The following is a 16,799-nucleotide window of genomic DNA, read 5'->3' on the forward strand; positions in this document are numbered from 1 at the left end:
TTTCAGTTTTGCTTAGATCATATTTCTGCAATTTCGCACTTATTCGCGGGGCGCGAACTCACGCGAACAGTGCGAGCAGTGCGAGCAAAATCCGCTGCTCGCGGATTTGCGGATTTTGCAGGAAATTCGCAAATCAGCAGCAGCAAGGTAATAGGGAGATAATTTTATCTCCGCTTTCTTGGCTTTTAAAGCCAAAAAAGCGGAGATAAACCCCCTTGATAATATGCCCCCTAGTAGTTTGCCAAGCTCCCACTATCTAGATGCTGGGATAGAAGAAACATCTGACCTAATCTGGAAAATAATTCCTTCTGCTGACAGGGAACTGCTTTTTAAAGCTTTATTAAGGATTTCATCCTTTAAAGCATAAGTCAGGAAATGAACTAATATCTTCCTGGGTCTAGTTTTATTCGGATTTAACCGAAATGGATCTCTATGAACTCTTTGAATGTCTCTAATCAGATCTTGTTCTAAGACTTCCACTGCAGTAGCTTGCTTGATAAGTTTAACAACAAACTCCTTAATATTACCTCCTTCCGCCCCTTCCGGAACTTTCAAAAGACGCAAGTTGTTCCTCCTTTGTGCATTTTCTAAAGATTCCATTTTCTCCTGGTATCCCTGTTCACGCTGCCTTAAGTTGTCTATTTTCTTCGTGTGCTGGAGGGCCAGTGTTTTTAGATCAGAGAAAGTGGATTCTAGTGCAGTGGTTCTAAGCGCTAAGGAATCAAACTTTTCCTCTAGCTTTTCACAGAATGATTTTATTTCTTGCTGATTCTTCTGTGAAACTGCAAACCCGTTTTTCATCTCACGGCTTAAGGACTGGACGATTAACAGTACAGATTGATCACTGCACGTTGGCTCCAGATCCTTGTCCTCACCTTCGGAAGACATATTACTCCTTAAAGACATAGCCCCTGAAACTTTAGCCGAAGCTGTAATAGCTGATGTATCTTTTACAGCATTAGGATTAACATTAGCTTTAATTGCTAGATCCTCATTATCAGATATTGCTATTTGTGCGCTATATACATTTTCGACCATCTCTGGGCTCTGTATCTTTGGAATATCTACTTGATCTGGGTCTTGGTCTTGGTCTTGGTCTTGATCTAATTCCCCCAATAAGTGATATCTGTTAGGGCTAAGGAGGTCCTCTGGAAAATCAAGAGCAGTAGAGACTGTTGGAACCGTTGAGGTAGATGCTACAAACGAGGGTTTTAACTCCAAGACAGAGGGGACTACTTTGAAGTACGTTTTTAATGAAGGTTGAGGTTCAACCTTATACACAGCCTCTTGTACTTTAAGATTATTTTTTAAGTCGATCTTCTTGGTTTTTTTTAACTTAATTTTAACTGATGCGAGTGGTGAGCTATCTGTCCGTCCACCTCCTTCTTTCCCCCCTTTACTTCTGAGCGTATATCTGGAGACCTGGACCCTCTGTGACTCACTACTGGAGATAGGTGAGGAAACTCCTCCAACCAAGCTCACGTCTCCGAATGGACTCACTGATATGTTTTTGATTTTTTGATGCTGTTTTGAGCAGCTTCCCTAGTGCATTCTGGGGGAGATAGTCCATGCTGCTTTAAACCACAATTTCTCCCCATGTATGATATCCTTGTTGCTGCCCTGTGGGCTCTCCTCACCTCACTAGCTGCTCTTGCCCACTGCGCGACCCCATCTTTAATCCTGGTGTTCTTCCGCCCCCTCACCTTCAAACAATCCGTATGCAGGTTACCACTTATGGTGGCTTCCGCCGCTCCTTCAGTGAGTACTCCCTCCAGGTCCACGAAAGCAGAAACCAGCGCCAAGAATAAACCGGTCTCCAGCCTTCTCCAACCTCCGCACCCCTAGCTAAAGCTGCTCCAAAAGAAACAATGAGCAAGATCCAGGGAAGCCACCGACACCTCCTAAGACCTCCCTCTCCTCTTAACAGCGCGAACCACACACTGCAAACCACGGACGCCGCCGCTCCCAGGCACCGCGGTAACTATAAACTAATCAAGATTAGTTTAAACGTGCACATTTTTTACGGGAAGAAGCGGGAGCCAGGGGTGCCTTTACTTTGCAATACCGTCTTCCTCACATAAAGATTTCACCGCCGAGCCATAGTCATCCGGATATCCGCGCCTCCCGTAGCCTCCCGACTAGCTGCTGCTGCTAGCCGCCATGTTCTTCATGCGCACCATTGAAGGAGAGTATTGTAGATGCGTCACTTTGTAAATCTCTGCGCCACATTATACCTGCGCCAGGTATAATGTATGCAAGTGGGGCGTATTGACGCAAGGAAGGGTCGTAGAAGTGACGCAGTGAAATCTATGAGATTTCACTGCATCACTTTTAGGACGCTGTTGCGTCAAAATCTTGCGCCTGCCTCACAGCAGGCGTAAGACTGACGCAGGCCCTTTCACATGGGGCTTGCCCCATGTGAAAGGACGCATTGCTGGAGTTGCGTCACTTTTGTGACACACTCCAGCAATGCGTCACTTTTGCGCTTACTGATACGTATGAAATACTGACGTATCTGCAACTCCTTGCAACATGATGCGTCATACATGAAATATGACGCATCAGGAATGTCGCAAGGAATGCGCACTGGGAAGTGACGCATCCCTGCTTTCACGCAGCGATGCGTCATTTCTCATAAATGAGGCCCATTGTATCTAGAAGATATGTTAGTGCAAGCTTTTTTCCCTTATCTGAATTACGGAGGTTCTGTAACTATATCCACGTAAACAAGCCTGTTAACTATCGTACACTTTAAACTGTCATGACTTCCAATGTATTGTTTTTTGTATGTGCGCTTTTATGGTTTCCAGACCGAAATAAAGTTCTTCATGATGATGATATAAATGATCTGTTTTATGAACATTCTTGTTTGAATGTGCCTACATAGATGGAGTTAATTGAGCACAACATCATAAACAGTAAATAAAAGTGTTGTTGATGGATATAATAAAGCGCAGAATCTAACATTAGAAAAAACAGCAATTCAACATTCGTCAATGCACTAGATTTTTTTTGATAATAACAATAATTGAGCCTTCTAGATTAATATAGTCGATTTTCTAGCAATGGAGGCACGCTCCACGGACGTTACTTAATCGAGGATAACACATATCTAAAATCAAAAGAAAGTAAAAATTGGAAACGCTATCACAACTAATGACATGATTGTGAATTTCTCAAATGGCAAAATAATGATTCTGGCAGTCCGGTGCTACGTTTTTATTGTGTTTGTCGGACACCTGTGGACAATCAGTAGCCAAAACGTACACAAAAAAAGATTGCCATGGGAAAGAGAAATACAAAAGACTGTACACAGCTGCCACTAAAAATTAATATGGGCCTTCGTGTTATTTGACCTCTTGCTCTTTACACTAAAAACAAGTCAATAATATTTTTAAATCAACTATATTTGAGTCAAATGATCCCTGAAGTTTAAAAAGTTCAGTTTAAAGCTGCATGAAGAACAGAGTAAGGATCCAAAATATATTTTTCATTACATTCTAATTTTCTAGGAACAGATTTTTCTTTGCTGTCAATCATTATGCTGCACACATTGTCAAAGTCTTATAATTAAAACAATGCTTCTTGAAGAATATTGTTGCTCTTTTTCTTCTCACGAGGACTCAAGAAGCTGCTGTAATATCAAATCGTACCTTACCTGAAACTACGGTCATTAATACCAATTCTGTCACTGCAGATGATAATACAATTAGTAACTCTGCTGGTAAGACTAATAACACAATTAATACCATCAGAGTAATGATTGTTTTTCTATTTATTATTATTATTAATATTATTGTTGTTATTATTACTGTATTAAGCATTATTGCCTGAACCTGTGGGCAATAACATCTATTAATTACCCAGTGCTCAGTTATAGGCCTAAGCCTCACAGGTGGGTGAAACTGAAAGTGGTACGGGCAACAAGGCTGTTAACTCTATGTTTCTCTTTCTTAGCATGAGAACAAAACGAGGTGGTCTCAAACAGATGCACGGATGATGATTACGAAGGGAAGCAAAACATAGTGCCCACAGACAGGGTGTCATAAGAGGCAGACACTCCCAGCACCCACCTGTTTTTTCCCCTGTTGTATTTATGTTAGATGTCTGGATTGTAAAGGTCTCTTCTGGGTTTTCAGCTTATATTATTTCCAGTGGTGTTCCCCTTCGGAGCTTGGGAGCACATGGAAACGCCACGTTGGCGCAGCAGTAACGGAGTAATGGAATTGATCCTGGACAAAGGAGGATGTGTACTGAACTCAATGGGCATATTCTCAAGGAACTATCGCCAAGGTAACAGCACTTTATTGCAGCCAAATGTGCGATAAATTTATCAGCCCATATCACCAGTATACCCGCGATAGCAGCCGCAAAAAACATTGCCACAGATGACCCCGGCAACTATCGCTAATGAGATGCAGAGTAGGCATTCCCGTGCCAAAAGCCACAACAACACCACTCCGCAACATTCTCAATGACCAGCCAGATCGGTGATAAGAGCCCAAAACATGTGATAAGGCACGTTAGCAGCAGGAAAGTAACACCTGCTGTGACCCAGTGGAAAGTCGGACGACAGCCTGCACCACAAAAGGGAGATCAGCCTAGAGCCACATCTGAAGGGCAACAGATGCCATGGAGCCACTGATCATGTGGGCTGGACACCCAAGAGGGCCAAAACACCCACCGCCACAACTCCCACCCCCAGGACCCCCCCCCACCCCCACCTCCCCCAGACCAAGATACTGCACATCAATGGCACAAAACCATGAACAAAAGCACCCACCTGATGTCGCACAATTACAACAATCAACATACATGTGAGTACAGAAAACCTGATTCATTCATTCACCATTAAAAGTCCAAACAAAGTATCACATTCTAATTTGTCTCCAAACAACTATTTTGAAGAGTTATGGCGGGGCATCCCTGGACAATCTGTGAATCAAAGCCTGCAAGACAATATCCAAGATAAGAAGGTGTGTCAGGCACTCATCAATTGACAGAGAGAGAGAGCGAAAGAGAGAGAGAGGGAGAGAGAGGGAGAGAGAGAGAGAGAGAGAGAGAGAGAGAGAGAGAGAGAGAGAGAGTGAGAGAAAGAGAGAGAGAGAGAGAGAGAGACTAAACAAGGAGCGCAAGGCCAATCGGGCACTTGGCTCATTCAAAAATGCCAACTGCTGCATGTGTTTCCTAAGTGCTGCACCCCAAATCACAGGCCTGGCATCAAAGTCAGCGCAAATACCACATCACATTTGGAAAATGGAAGCAGTAGTTAGACTAAAATTATGTATGAATGCTCCTTTGTCTCAATACACAAGGCAGAAAGACAACCGAACCCCCAACCTTGGTCCTGAATACGGTTGGCACACCCTGCGTGAGATACCATACCAGCCACTAATGACTCCTACACAGCAAACTGCACTAATGAAAGACCAACATGCCCACACCCCACACACACTTGTCCCTGCACGAGCTACACCTGCAAGGGAGGCCCTTGACACATTGGTTAAAAACAACCCATACATCCAAACGCTGCACACACATACAACTTATTGCCCAGAGCTGTGGCATATCGTCGACCAAACTGCCTCCGGTCTGAGGATTGCAGGTGCTACGAGACCAACAAATGCAATGGCAGGAAATCCCAGGCACATGCACAACCCCTGTTATGTGGAACTGTAATGTGTGCGAATGGTGCATCTGTTGGGATCACTGCCAACGGCAGTATTGCAAATAAGTTTCCATCTGGGTTTCCGTCTTGCCTACGTCACCTGCGTCCAGCCCTGGTTACACTGTTGGTCATGCACATTCGAGTGGCCCATGGAGGTCTGCCTATCCAACACAACAGTAGCAGAAATGGATTATGACTTGACAGTGCACTCCCTGTTGACCCAGGTGTCACCGGGATACCTGTGCATGGGATTGCACTGATCTTTGGCGTATGTGCTGGCAGTTGTGAATGGGAGATTGCACAACTCTTCGTGTGCAGTGACCACATCGAGGCGCTCCCCTATTGGGCTGTGTTGCGGATTGGTGAAACGGCATGGACTGAGCACATCTGCCCAGACCAGTTAATGACGTACTACTGCAACAGATTACCCATGAAGCTGCGCTCGCATTCATGGACGAATAACTATGTTCCTGCAGCCACATCAGATTGTCACCCATAGCACAGGTCCCAACACCTTGTTGCATTGTGGGGAATGCTCACATATTCCACCACAACAGTTGACATGTCTGCCTTCATCTGGACTCAGGATGCATGTGAATGGAACTACGCATGTGTACACATACCTGTGCAAGGTGATGCAGTTCCATGGTTGGAGCAGCACAGCGTTGTTTGGCAACGTTCCCAATTGGGACATACTGCTGGGGGGAGAGTACACACAAGGCAATGTAGCACGTCATGTGACCTTGTCGGACCCTTTCACCTGATCACAGTCAGCAGAACAGAGAGTCAGCGCTGTCCGATGGTACAGCACTATGCAGATCCCATGGGTTGTGAGTTGTGTCCCCTCACACAGCGCAATGAGCAGACCCCAAACATCACATGTCTCGTCTAGCAAGGCAAAGTGGGTTGAGACCGTTGCCATGTGTTATGATTTTGTGTACGTTTTTGCATCCCCATTTCTTGACTTCGACATGTTCCCATGCTGCGTGTAAGTGTCTTATGCATTTCCCTGCATATTGTGGCTCTTGCCTTGTCTGTATGACACGCACATGCCAATAAAGTCTACGCAACTTCACTGGTGTCTAACTGTGATGAGTGTTGATTAGATTGACAAATCTTGTGCCACAATGAGCATCGTCCCAGCACAGGGAGGGACTGACTGACGCATGTACATTGGGGGTGGGGCCTTTTTGCCAGATCACCTCTGTGAGACAGACATTGTGTTTGGGATAGTTGCTGGCAGACCTGTGCACTTACGTGTCTTCAGCAATGTGAATATGCTGTCCAAGCTCTGTGGAGCAATGTTATACATCAAAACAGAATGTGTCCACACAGATGAGTGTGAGTAGGTTTGCGAAGTGACATTCTGTTGTCACGTGATGGAGGACACCACTTCTGGCTTGCTGCTCATTTTTTCATTTCTACACACAGCTTTATTTAATACATGGACATTTGCCTACGTTGGGGGGTTGCGAGATTGTTGTTCATGTGTAATGAGGCCACAGCTAGTTCACACCTTCAAAGTCATCTAATTGGCTATGTGGCTCAGGGTCAATCATGCGCATTGCTGTCATTTACCAGGTTGTACCTTCTTGTGCAATCAATGTCCCTACATCCAGCCATACTTTCATACTTGAGTAAACATAGACACATCTGTATGATTTTCAATGTTTTATTCACATTCTGGTGAATGCCGAGCTGGAGCTGTACATGGCCATGCCAAGCCCACATTACATGGTAGTCCAGAGGTGGGCCAACCAGAGTCCTTTAGGGATTGAAAAGTGAATTGAAAGAGGGAGAGCACAGTCCGCAGCAGGATTGCTGTGTAATTGACAACCGGTGAAGAATAAGATATTGCAGTCCATGTCGGAGTCAAAGTGAACGCTGCAGAGTGTTTCGGGGGTCAGTGGGAGGTGTTGTCCCAGTGCAAGATGGATAGGCCTGAACCAGGCAGGGACAGGTCATATGGCGGAAATGGATGCTACTACCTCCTTCCTCATAGTCATTACCATTCACATTTTACTCCTCTGATACTTCTTCTTTGTCCAGTGAGTCCAGTGTGTGTGGGGGTGTAATGGCTGCATCACTGTGTGCTACTGACACATCAGGGTGCAAAGGTGATAGGGCTGCATCACTGTGTGCTAATGACACATCAGGGTGCAAAGGTGATAGGGCTGCATCACTGTGTGCTACTGACACATCAGGGGTCGGAGATGTGTGTGTCAAAGTTCCTGTAGCAGTTATCTGGGACAGGCTCAGTGGCAGCAATGGCAAGATGAGGAACTGCAAGGCATGGAAGATCCCAGCTAGATCTCACTGGTAGTCAGCCGTGGCAGCCATACTTCACGCCTGCATCTGTTCCATGGTCTCCATAGTCCTGCGCATCTGTCCCAACTCTGTGGTGTCATTGCTGGTGCCTGTCTGACTAGACAGTTTGTGTATCCCGGTAATGTCCCCAGCGATGTCAGCAACGGATTAACAGGGAGCATGCTGCGGACTGTGGGTGTCCGTTAGGGACTGTAAGTGGTCTCCGATGGGACTCAGACACCCACGTATGGTATCAAGTTTGGCTGCTACAAGCTTGAAACCCCCCCGCAGCTGATCAGACATCTCCAACTTGCAACCCAACACACAGGGTTAGAATTCCATGTTATGTTCAGGGGTCCAGGGAGAGAGCCGTGGTGGTGTCTGTTTCCTGCTGTGTGGTCTGTGCAGGGGGTGGGGTCACCTCGAGGCAGTTGGGCTGCCCTGCTCCTGGGGGTGGGGTGTGGAGGCTGTCCATTAGCCATTGGAGGGTGTCAGAGCATATGTGCAGGTTGTCCTCTTCGTAATCACTGATAAGATTTGTGGTCTGAGCTTCTGTGGGTGTTGATTGTCCTTCTGCAAAGTAAAGGGGTTGATGCAGGTTAACAGTGTGTCCCATGTATGTTGACGCTTTGCAGATGTTAACATACAGACTGCATGACAATGTACATTGTGACTGTTTTGGTGGAGCTGGCTATTTGATGGCAGACAGTGGGAATTCTGGCTACATGACGGATGTGTGGTTGTACTTGTACATTATCATCATATAGTGTCAGGCAATGCCAGATGTGAGTGGCCAGTTACTACGCACAAGCGGAACCTGTTGTGTCCTCTGTCCTGTGGTGTAGGTGTTGCACTTTGCACCACATTGTCGTCAATGTTGATGTGCTGTGATTGCTATGTGTGTGCTGCATTGTGGAAAGTTGCCCCTGCAGCTTTGATTTTGCAGCCTCTTATCCCTTTGAGGCGGTGTGCCTTTGAATTGTGTGCTTTTCGGGGGATGAAATATTTGCGACTTGGGTCATTTGTGCTCTTGGACAGATTTTGTGGTCTTGTGCATTGTTTGACTGCGGATGTGTAATGGACGTCATGGGTTGTAGGTGCACGTGGATGTTGCAGAGTGTGACCTGCTCCTTTACGGATGTGATCCACACTGGGCCACCTCAATGGCGAATCATGCACAGTGTGATGTATTTTGACTGGAGTCATAATATCGGTCATGCAGTGTCACTTACATAGTCAGTGTGGCTCACACAGCCACTGCTTTTCTGGATTCTGCATATGTGCATGGGTAGGTTGTGTCGTTGGTGATATGGAGGGGGCCCATATGTGCACATAGTGGACGGGGGCCTACTTGGTGTTTCTAAGTATCCTGCAGTGTGCCAAGGTTATCAGGGACACGTTCCACTATCATTGTGCGTGTGCAGTGTGCTCCACGTGATTGTGCATGTGTGCTATTGTGCCCATCTCCCCCTGTCCTCCCAGTGCCTGGTCGTTACTCACCCTGTTGAGTCAGGCCATATTGAGCTGTGTCCAGACCCCCTACTCCTGCCACCGTCTCCACACTGGTGACTGTGGCCACCATTTCCTCCAGCTCCTCCTGTGACGTAGGACTCCCACCTCCATTCACTGTTGCTGCCTTCCTGTTGGCTGCGAGTTTCTGTTTGGTCTGGCTTTGCACATCATGCTAGTGCCTCTTCACCTCCTCCATTGACCTCTTCGACACTCCGACTGCATTGAGGTTGTTGAAAATGGTCTGCCATATTTCCGTTTGGGTTTCCAGTGCAGCAGTGGAGGTGATAGACAGTTGTTGGTAGTGTTCTGTCACCTCCGTTATGATGATCCGGTCTTCCTGCGGACTGAACCCCGTCTTCCTCTTCTCCTTGCCCTTCTCCAGACACAGGGTTCCCGGTTGGTCCTACGTGGGGCATGTGCGGTTCTGGTTGTCGTCTGCACTCGGTCCGGGTGCATCCATGGTGCTACACAGTTTGATTTGGTTTTGTTTTGTTGCTTTTATAGTGCATTTTCCTTGAAGGCCTGTCACTGGTTGTCGCTGATTTTTGTGTCGCGATTTGTGGCATCGTAACTTTTTGGGCGCTCGTGTTTGGCATTTTCTGTGCATCGCGAAGATTTTTACGCAATCATTTGGCGCGGTGTCCTGCTACTATCTCATGGTGCCGCTGGTTTGGGAATTGTACATTGATACGGTGTTATTTTCTCACAATAGACTGCGATATGCAAAGTTGCGTTAAGCTAAATTTGCAATGGTTATCACACATTCTTGAGAATATCCCCCAATGTGTATTGGAGTGCTAATTCCTGCTCACGGTTAACAGAAGTTTCCTGTCTCCGATTCTTTAGTTGGTAAGAATCGAACACTTTGTAGTCTAGTTGCTGTGGCTGGGAAACATGTAGCGAGCCGTAGTGCGCATATGAAGACTTTAATTTTCCCTCATGCACTTCCTTTTTAATCATCTTATGTAAGTGTTGCTTGTGTTGTGCTTAAAGAACAATTGATGGACAGAATGCAGAACAATGTCATACGTTCACCCCAGTAAAGAGATTTGGGCTTAAATCCATCATTTTTTTGCTCACCATGCCATTCCAGTTTGAACCCAGCCATATGCACATCAGTCTTGACCCTGCGCCCAATGGAAACAGTCCAGCCCAAACTGCCAGGCCTGGTCCTCCCTGGACTGGAAACAATCATCCTCGGACTGGTTTCGGGTTTCCAGATAAACTGGGGGGGCATGGTAAGCAAAAGAATGATGAATTTAACCCAGATCTCTTGACTGGGGGAGAATGTATGATTTATTGAGCATTCCGTCCATCATTTGTTTGCGTAGCAATTTTCACCCTAAGTGGGATGGGTATGCCCAGACGTGGGTCCCTTGCTCACTGTGCCACTGGATTCAGACTAGCCTGGCTGATGAAGGGTAATACCCAGAAACTTGACCTAGGATGCTTGTTTCCGGTCCAGGGAGGACTTGGCTTGGCAGTTCGGTCTGGACTGTTCCCATGAGGTACAGGGTCAATACTGATTTGCATATGGCTGGATCTAAACTAGGGTGGCACAGTGAGCAAAAGAACAATAGATTCAACCCAGATCTCTTGACTTTGGGAGAATGTATGATTTATAAAACATTCCATCCATCATTTGTTAGCGTAGCACTTTTCACCCTAAGTGGGATAGGTATGCACAGAAGTGGGTCCCTTGGTCACTGTGCCACTTGATTCAAGCTAGTCTGGCTGAAGAAGGTTAATACCCAGAAACCGGTCCCATGATGCTTGTTTCCGGTCCAGGGAGGACTTGGCTTCGCAGTTCGGTCTGGAATGTTCCCATGAGGCACAGGGTCAAGACTGATTTGCATATGGCTGGGTCTAAACTGGGGTGGCATAGTGAGCAAAAGATCTATGGATTTAACCCAGATCTCTTGACTGGGGAAAAATGTATGATTTATTCAGCATCCCATCTATCATTTGTTTGCATAGCACAGTATTGTGCTTGTGGCAGTTCTGTACAGAGATTCCAGTAAATATGGGCAAACAGACAGGAAGAGTGCTTGTCTTTTTCTTGACCCTTCTCCTTCCCACAAGCGTCACGAGAGCGAGAACTCAATGGTTTTCCCTAAAGAAAAGATAAAAGCAATTATTGGTGAAACCTTGACTCTACGCCTCACACCATCAAGGGATCTGCTCATATGTCTATTTCTCTAGATCAGGAACAAATCCAACTGTTGAATCTGGCAAGTATGAAGTTGGGATTGGTTCCTCTGAGCAACAAGGAAAGGTTATTGGAAAGGAGTCTCTTCGAGCAAAATTGTGGAGAATTAAGCAGAAGATGGATAATCCTAATTCAGAGTAGCCTGGAGCATCTTGTTCCACTCTTTTACTCCAGTTTCAGAAAAAATACAAGGATGGCCTCCCAGTACATACATGTACACTGGATGTAATTCTAAGAGAATGGAAGTACCCTGATAAAATTAATCTTACAAGATTTACAGCACCCTTTATCCACTTGTAGGAAGTGATTGACAGTGCCAGTTGACTCATGGCAGATGAAGCAGTGGTGGAAGAACCAACTGAAAGTAAGTTGGACTATATGATAAGTATATTCTGCTCTCCATATTATCTTGTGTATTGTGCCTAGATTATACTGTATTTGCTGTCAAACTTTAGATACTTATTTAAAGACACTGGAAGAGGGCTTAGAATGGTCAGCCAATCTAGAGGGTATTGCAAGACATCTTCATTCTTATTGGATTTGTCTTATGATTGCGTGACTGTCACTGCACTGGCAGATAGAGCTTCTCTTGCAGCTTGTTTTAATCTGTACTACATGATTTGAACACCAGTTCAGTGCTGAAGAACGCAATCATACATATGCCCTTTTTAGGTATTTTAGTCCTTGAAACATGAGAAGAAAAAAAATCCAGAGAATCTTCAAAGAACACAATCATCTGTCATTGTTCAAGAAACAATCTAAATCATTTTATTCTTCCAATCAGCTATGTTCTTTTCAAATGATACTCACGTTATCACCATTTTCTAAATTATCCAGACTCAAATTTAAGGAGGGAACAAATCAGTAATTTTGCAAAAGGTGTCAGTATTCTCCATCCAAACAAACGCATTCTTGACTATGCTAAGTGTTTACTTATTGGTGGTGGGAAGAAATTAGAACACAGAAGTTCCTGAAGGTATGAGTGGTGTCTATTTCAAATTTGTGGGTACTCAAGATAATCTAATGAGGGTACAAAATAAAATGATCCTCCCATCCTTCAACTTCACGAACCGTAATGACCAATTGGGCTCAGGAACATCAGAAGCAGAAGGGATTGTCACAATCTCTCCAAAATGTACTGAACAAGAAGGTAATAATGTCAGTTCCAAGGCATCAAAAAGGTAGGGAGTTTATTCCATAGTATTACTTTTGCTGAAAGTGACAGGAGGTATCCATCTAGTGATAGTACTGGTGAAGAAGTTTGCGAAAAACATTCCATTAAAAATGAAAACTCCCTAATGCATAACCCTCTAGTAAATCTTAAGTCATTATGATAACATATTTGCCAAGCTACATGTTCCAATAGCTCTACTCTTCATTGATGTTACCTCAGAGGCCAGTTCACTGGGGTGAGTGCTTACCCTAGACTCATACTCAACCAAAGTTAAATGGTTATTGGCACAGAGACAAAACCTATCCATTTGGATGTACGTTTTTGCAGTTTTCCGGCTTTCAAGAACTTTTTGTCAGACTCCTACTTATGTTTCCGCAGGAACGCCATGCAAGGATGAGAGGTCCCAACTTCCTCCAGTCACTGATATACCCAACTGAGTCAAAGCAACAACAGTAAACCAGGGGAAGGAGGGAAAACAGGGAAGAAATAAGAAAATGGCCCACAACCTTCCCCACTCATAGACAGGACCAGGAAGCCAGGAGAAATCTCTACCAAAAAAGAGACAGAATGTGTAAGTATGTAAAGAAATGCTAAATGTGAATAATATTATTGGGAAATGTGTGATTTTAAAGTACCTAAATAATTCACGTCTTCCACTAGATGACAACAGGTTGTTCGAGTGGGGGTATTTAATCTTTGTCTGCAAAAAGTGAAAGGAAGGGCGTCAATAAAGTTATACAATCAGTTAATAAAAGCAAAACAAAAGGAGAGCACACTAACACCCAACTATAGACTATTAGTAATGACCCATGGTAACAGGAATCCGGAGTAGTAAACAAGTCCCTTAATATCAGGTTAAGTAATGTAAACATAAGCTCAGGATTTGAGCAATACTAAAGTCCTCCTTAACATCAGGAAGATATAACAGGAAATTCCTTCTGCCTTTCAGATATAACCTAGTACAAACAAAAAAAGAAAGAAAGAAAGGATAAACGAATCTCCATGAAAAAGGTTTTCAAACAGATAAGTATAAGAGTTCCAAGTAACATGCACTCATGAGCAGAGCATACAGCGCTATTACTGTAAGGTATGGAGTAATGGCTTGTGGATTTCTTTTGTTGTAGGACTGTAGAAATGTCTGGGCAGCAGCAAAGTGGGCGCTGATGGACAAGAACACCAGGGACCCACCGAGGGATCCGTGTGAGATGCCAGGAGCTGCAAGTGAAAGACGCAATGAAGACAAGAGCAGGAACACTGGACTCCCGACAACTAACCAGAAGGTTTGCTGGTGAGTAACCCGGAAACACAATACTGGCCCGAACACTAGAACACAAAGTGTTCCAGTGTTGGATAGGAGGAGTTTTATACTCCTTAGCCGGTACCTGCGGGCTTGACGTAGTGGGACCTGGAGCGGGATCTGCAATTGTGACACTATCTTCACTTGATCAAGGGAAATCAGTGTTGGTAAAATCAGACAATACAGTAACAATGGCTTATGTCAATGACAAGAAGGGGACCAGATCTACTGCAATATCTCAGTTAAGGTTCCATTTGGGATGCTACGCAGAACACATGTTCTCCCCTTAACAGTACTGCATATAAGAGGAGAGCGCAATTACCACACAAACAAACTAATTTCGTCTCATTTTTACAGCTTTTCAAGATTCAACAATTCAACCTCCTGTGATCAAGGAAATTTACAGAGAGTATGGAGTCCTAAAATTAGCTCAATTAATCACAATTCAAGGAGAGATTGTGGAAATAATCTTGTTGATGCCTTACTAGCTCAGGAGTTCTATGTTCCTCTCTGTGAAAAAGATGCCAAATTAGCCTCATTGGAAGAATTCATTATTTTGAGCTCCAATTTAATAATGCTCCCTAGCTCTTCATGATGTATTTTCGTCAGTATGTAAGCTGAGAGTCTTGGGCTCCAGAGCAGAATTTTTCCAGAACATTCCGGTATGACTAGTAATTTATCACGAAGACCATCTTCCTTGAAATATTATTCACATCACTGCTCAATTTTCCCGAAATAGTGTGATACAAAAGTTATTTCCACATTATTGTGGATTTCAGCATTGTTTCAATTTCTTTAGAGTGTTTTTTGGGATCAGTAACTAAATACTGAAGGACCGAATATCGACGTATCAAAATATTGTCTCCAAAATATCGTGGGACAGAATATAGAATGCCTATCTACAAACAGGTAAGTACTAAAATATTGATTCCAAAATATAGAAAGTGAAAATGTAGGTAACTAAAATATCGATTTTTTGAATGTATTTAAAATACTATAAAAGTAAATAAATAATAAACGCAATTAAATAAAACATAGTTAAAATATTGTAGAAAAGCTTAAAAGGTACAAATAATAAATGAAATGTAAAACATTTTTTTAAATATATATTTACTTAAAAATATTATAAAATACTTATTAATCTTAATTATAAAATATTTAGAACATTATTAAAAATATATTGACATATATATATAAATAAACATATTATTTAAATATAAAAATAAATAATATACCATAATTAAAATAATTAAAGTATCCATTTTTATATTAATTAATAATGAGTGCAACAGTAGTTAAAGCGTTGGATAGCGTAGGGATAAAAATTACTATTCACACTCCAGTGAGTGCAACAGTAAGAAAAGCGTTGGATAGCGTAAGGGTAAAAATTACTATTCCAACTCCAATGAGTACAACAGTAGGGAAAGAGCTGGATAGCGTAGGCGTAAAAATTACTATTCCCACTCCAGTGAGTGCAACAGTAGGGAAAGCGTTGGATAGTGTGGGGTAACAATTACTATTCCCACTCCAGAGAGTGCAACAGTGGGGAAAGTGTTGGATAGCGGGAGGGTCAAATTTTCTATTCCCACTCCAGAGAGTGCAACAGTAGGGAAAGCGTTGGATAGCGTAGGGGTAAAATTACTATTCCCACTCCAGAGAGTGCAACAGTAGGGAAAGCGTTGGATAGCGGGAGGGTAAAAATTACTATTACCACTTCAGAGAGTGCAACAGCAGGGAAAGCGTTGGAAAGCGGGAGGGTAAAGATTACTATTCCCACTCCAAAGAGTGCAACAGTAGGGAAAGTGTTGGATAGCGGGAGGGTAAAAACTACTATTCCCACTCTAGAGAGTCACAGTAGGGAAAGCGTTGGATACCATAGGGGTAAAAATTACTATTCCCACTCCAGAGAGTGCAACAGTAGGGAAAGCGTTGGATAGCGGGAGGGTAAAAATTAATATTCCCACTCCAGAGAGTGAAACAGTAGGGAAAGTAATGATTTAATATTTAAATAAGAATACATTCATTATCAATACCATTTTAAAATAATTCAAATTAATTACCAATTACAAAATATTTAATAATTAATTAATTATAAATACCAATAAATGTTATTTATTCAAAAATAATTACCTATTAACAATTAACAACCAATTACTTTTCAATACCAAAAATGTAATAGGATAAACCAATTAACAATTATTAAAAATTAATTACCAATTAATAATTAATTAACAATTAGTTAATTATCAATACATATAAATATAAATACATATTCACTTACAATTAAAATACTTCCCAACCTATTCCCCTATAACCCACAACCCACTCCAAATAATAAATTAAAACAATTAACATAATTATCATTTAACCAATTAATTAAAATTTAATTACCAATTAATAAAAAAGAACTACCAACTAATAATTAATAAACAATTAATTAATTATCAATACATGCAACAAAAATACATATTTACTTAATTACAATTAAATTACTTTCCAACCTATTCCCCTATAAAGCCACAACCCGCTACAGAGCTAAAACGCAAAATTAACTTAAAAATAATTATTAATTCATAAAAACTAATATTTCATTTACTATAATTAAATTACTTCCCACCCTATTCCCCTATAA

Source organism: Lissotriton vulgaris, chromosome 8 (genome assembly GCF_964263255.1).
Source record: "Lissotriton vulgaris chromosome 8, aLisVul1.2, whole genome shotgun sequence".
NCBI lineage: Eukaryota > Metazoa > Chordata > Amphibia > Caudata > Salamandridae > Lissotriton > Lissotriton vulgaris.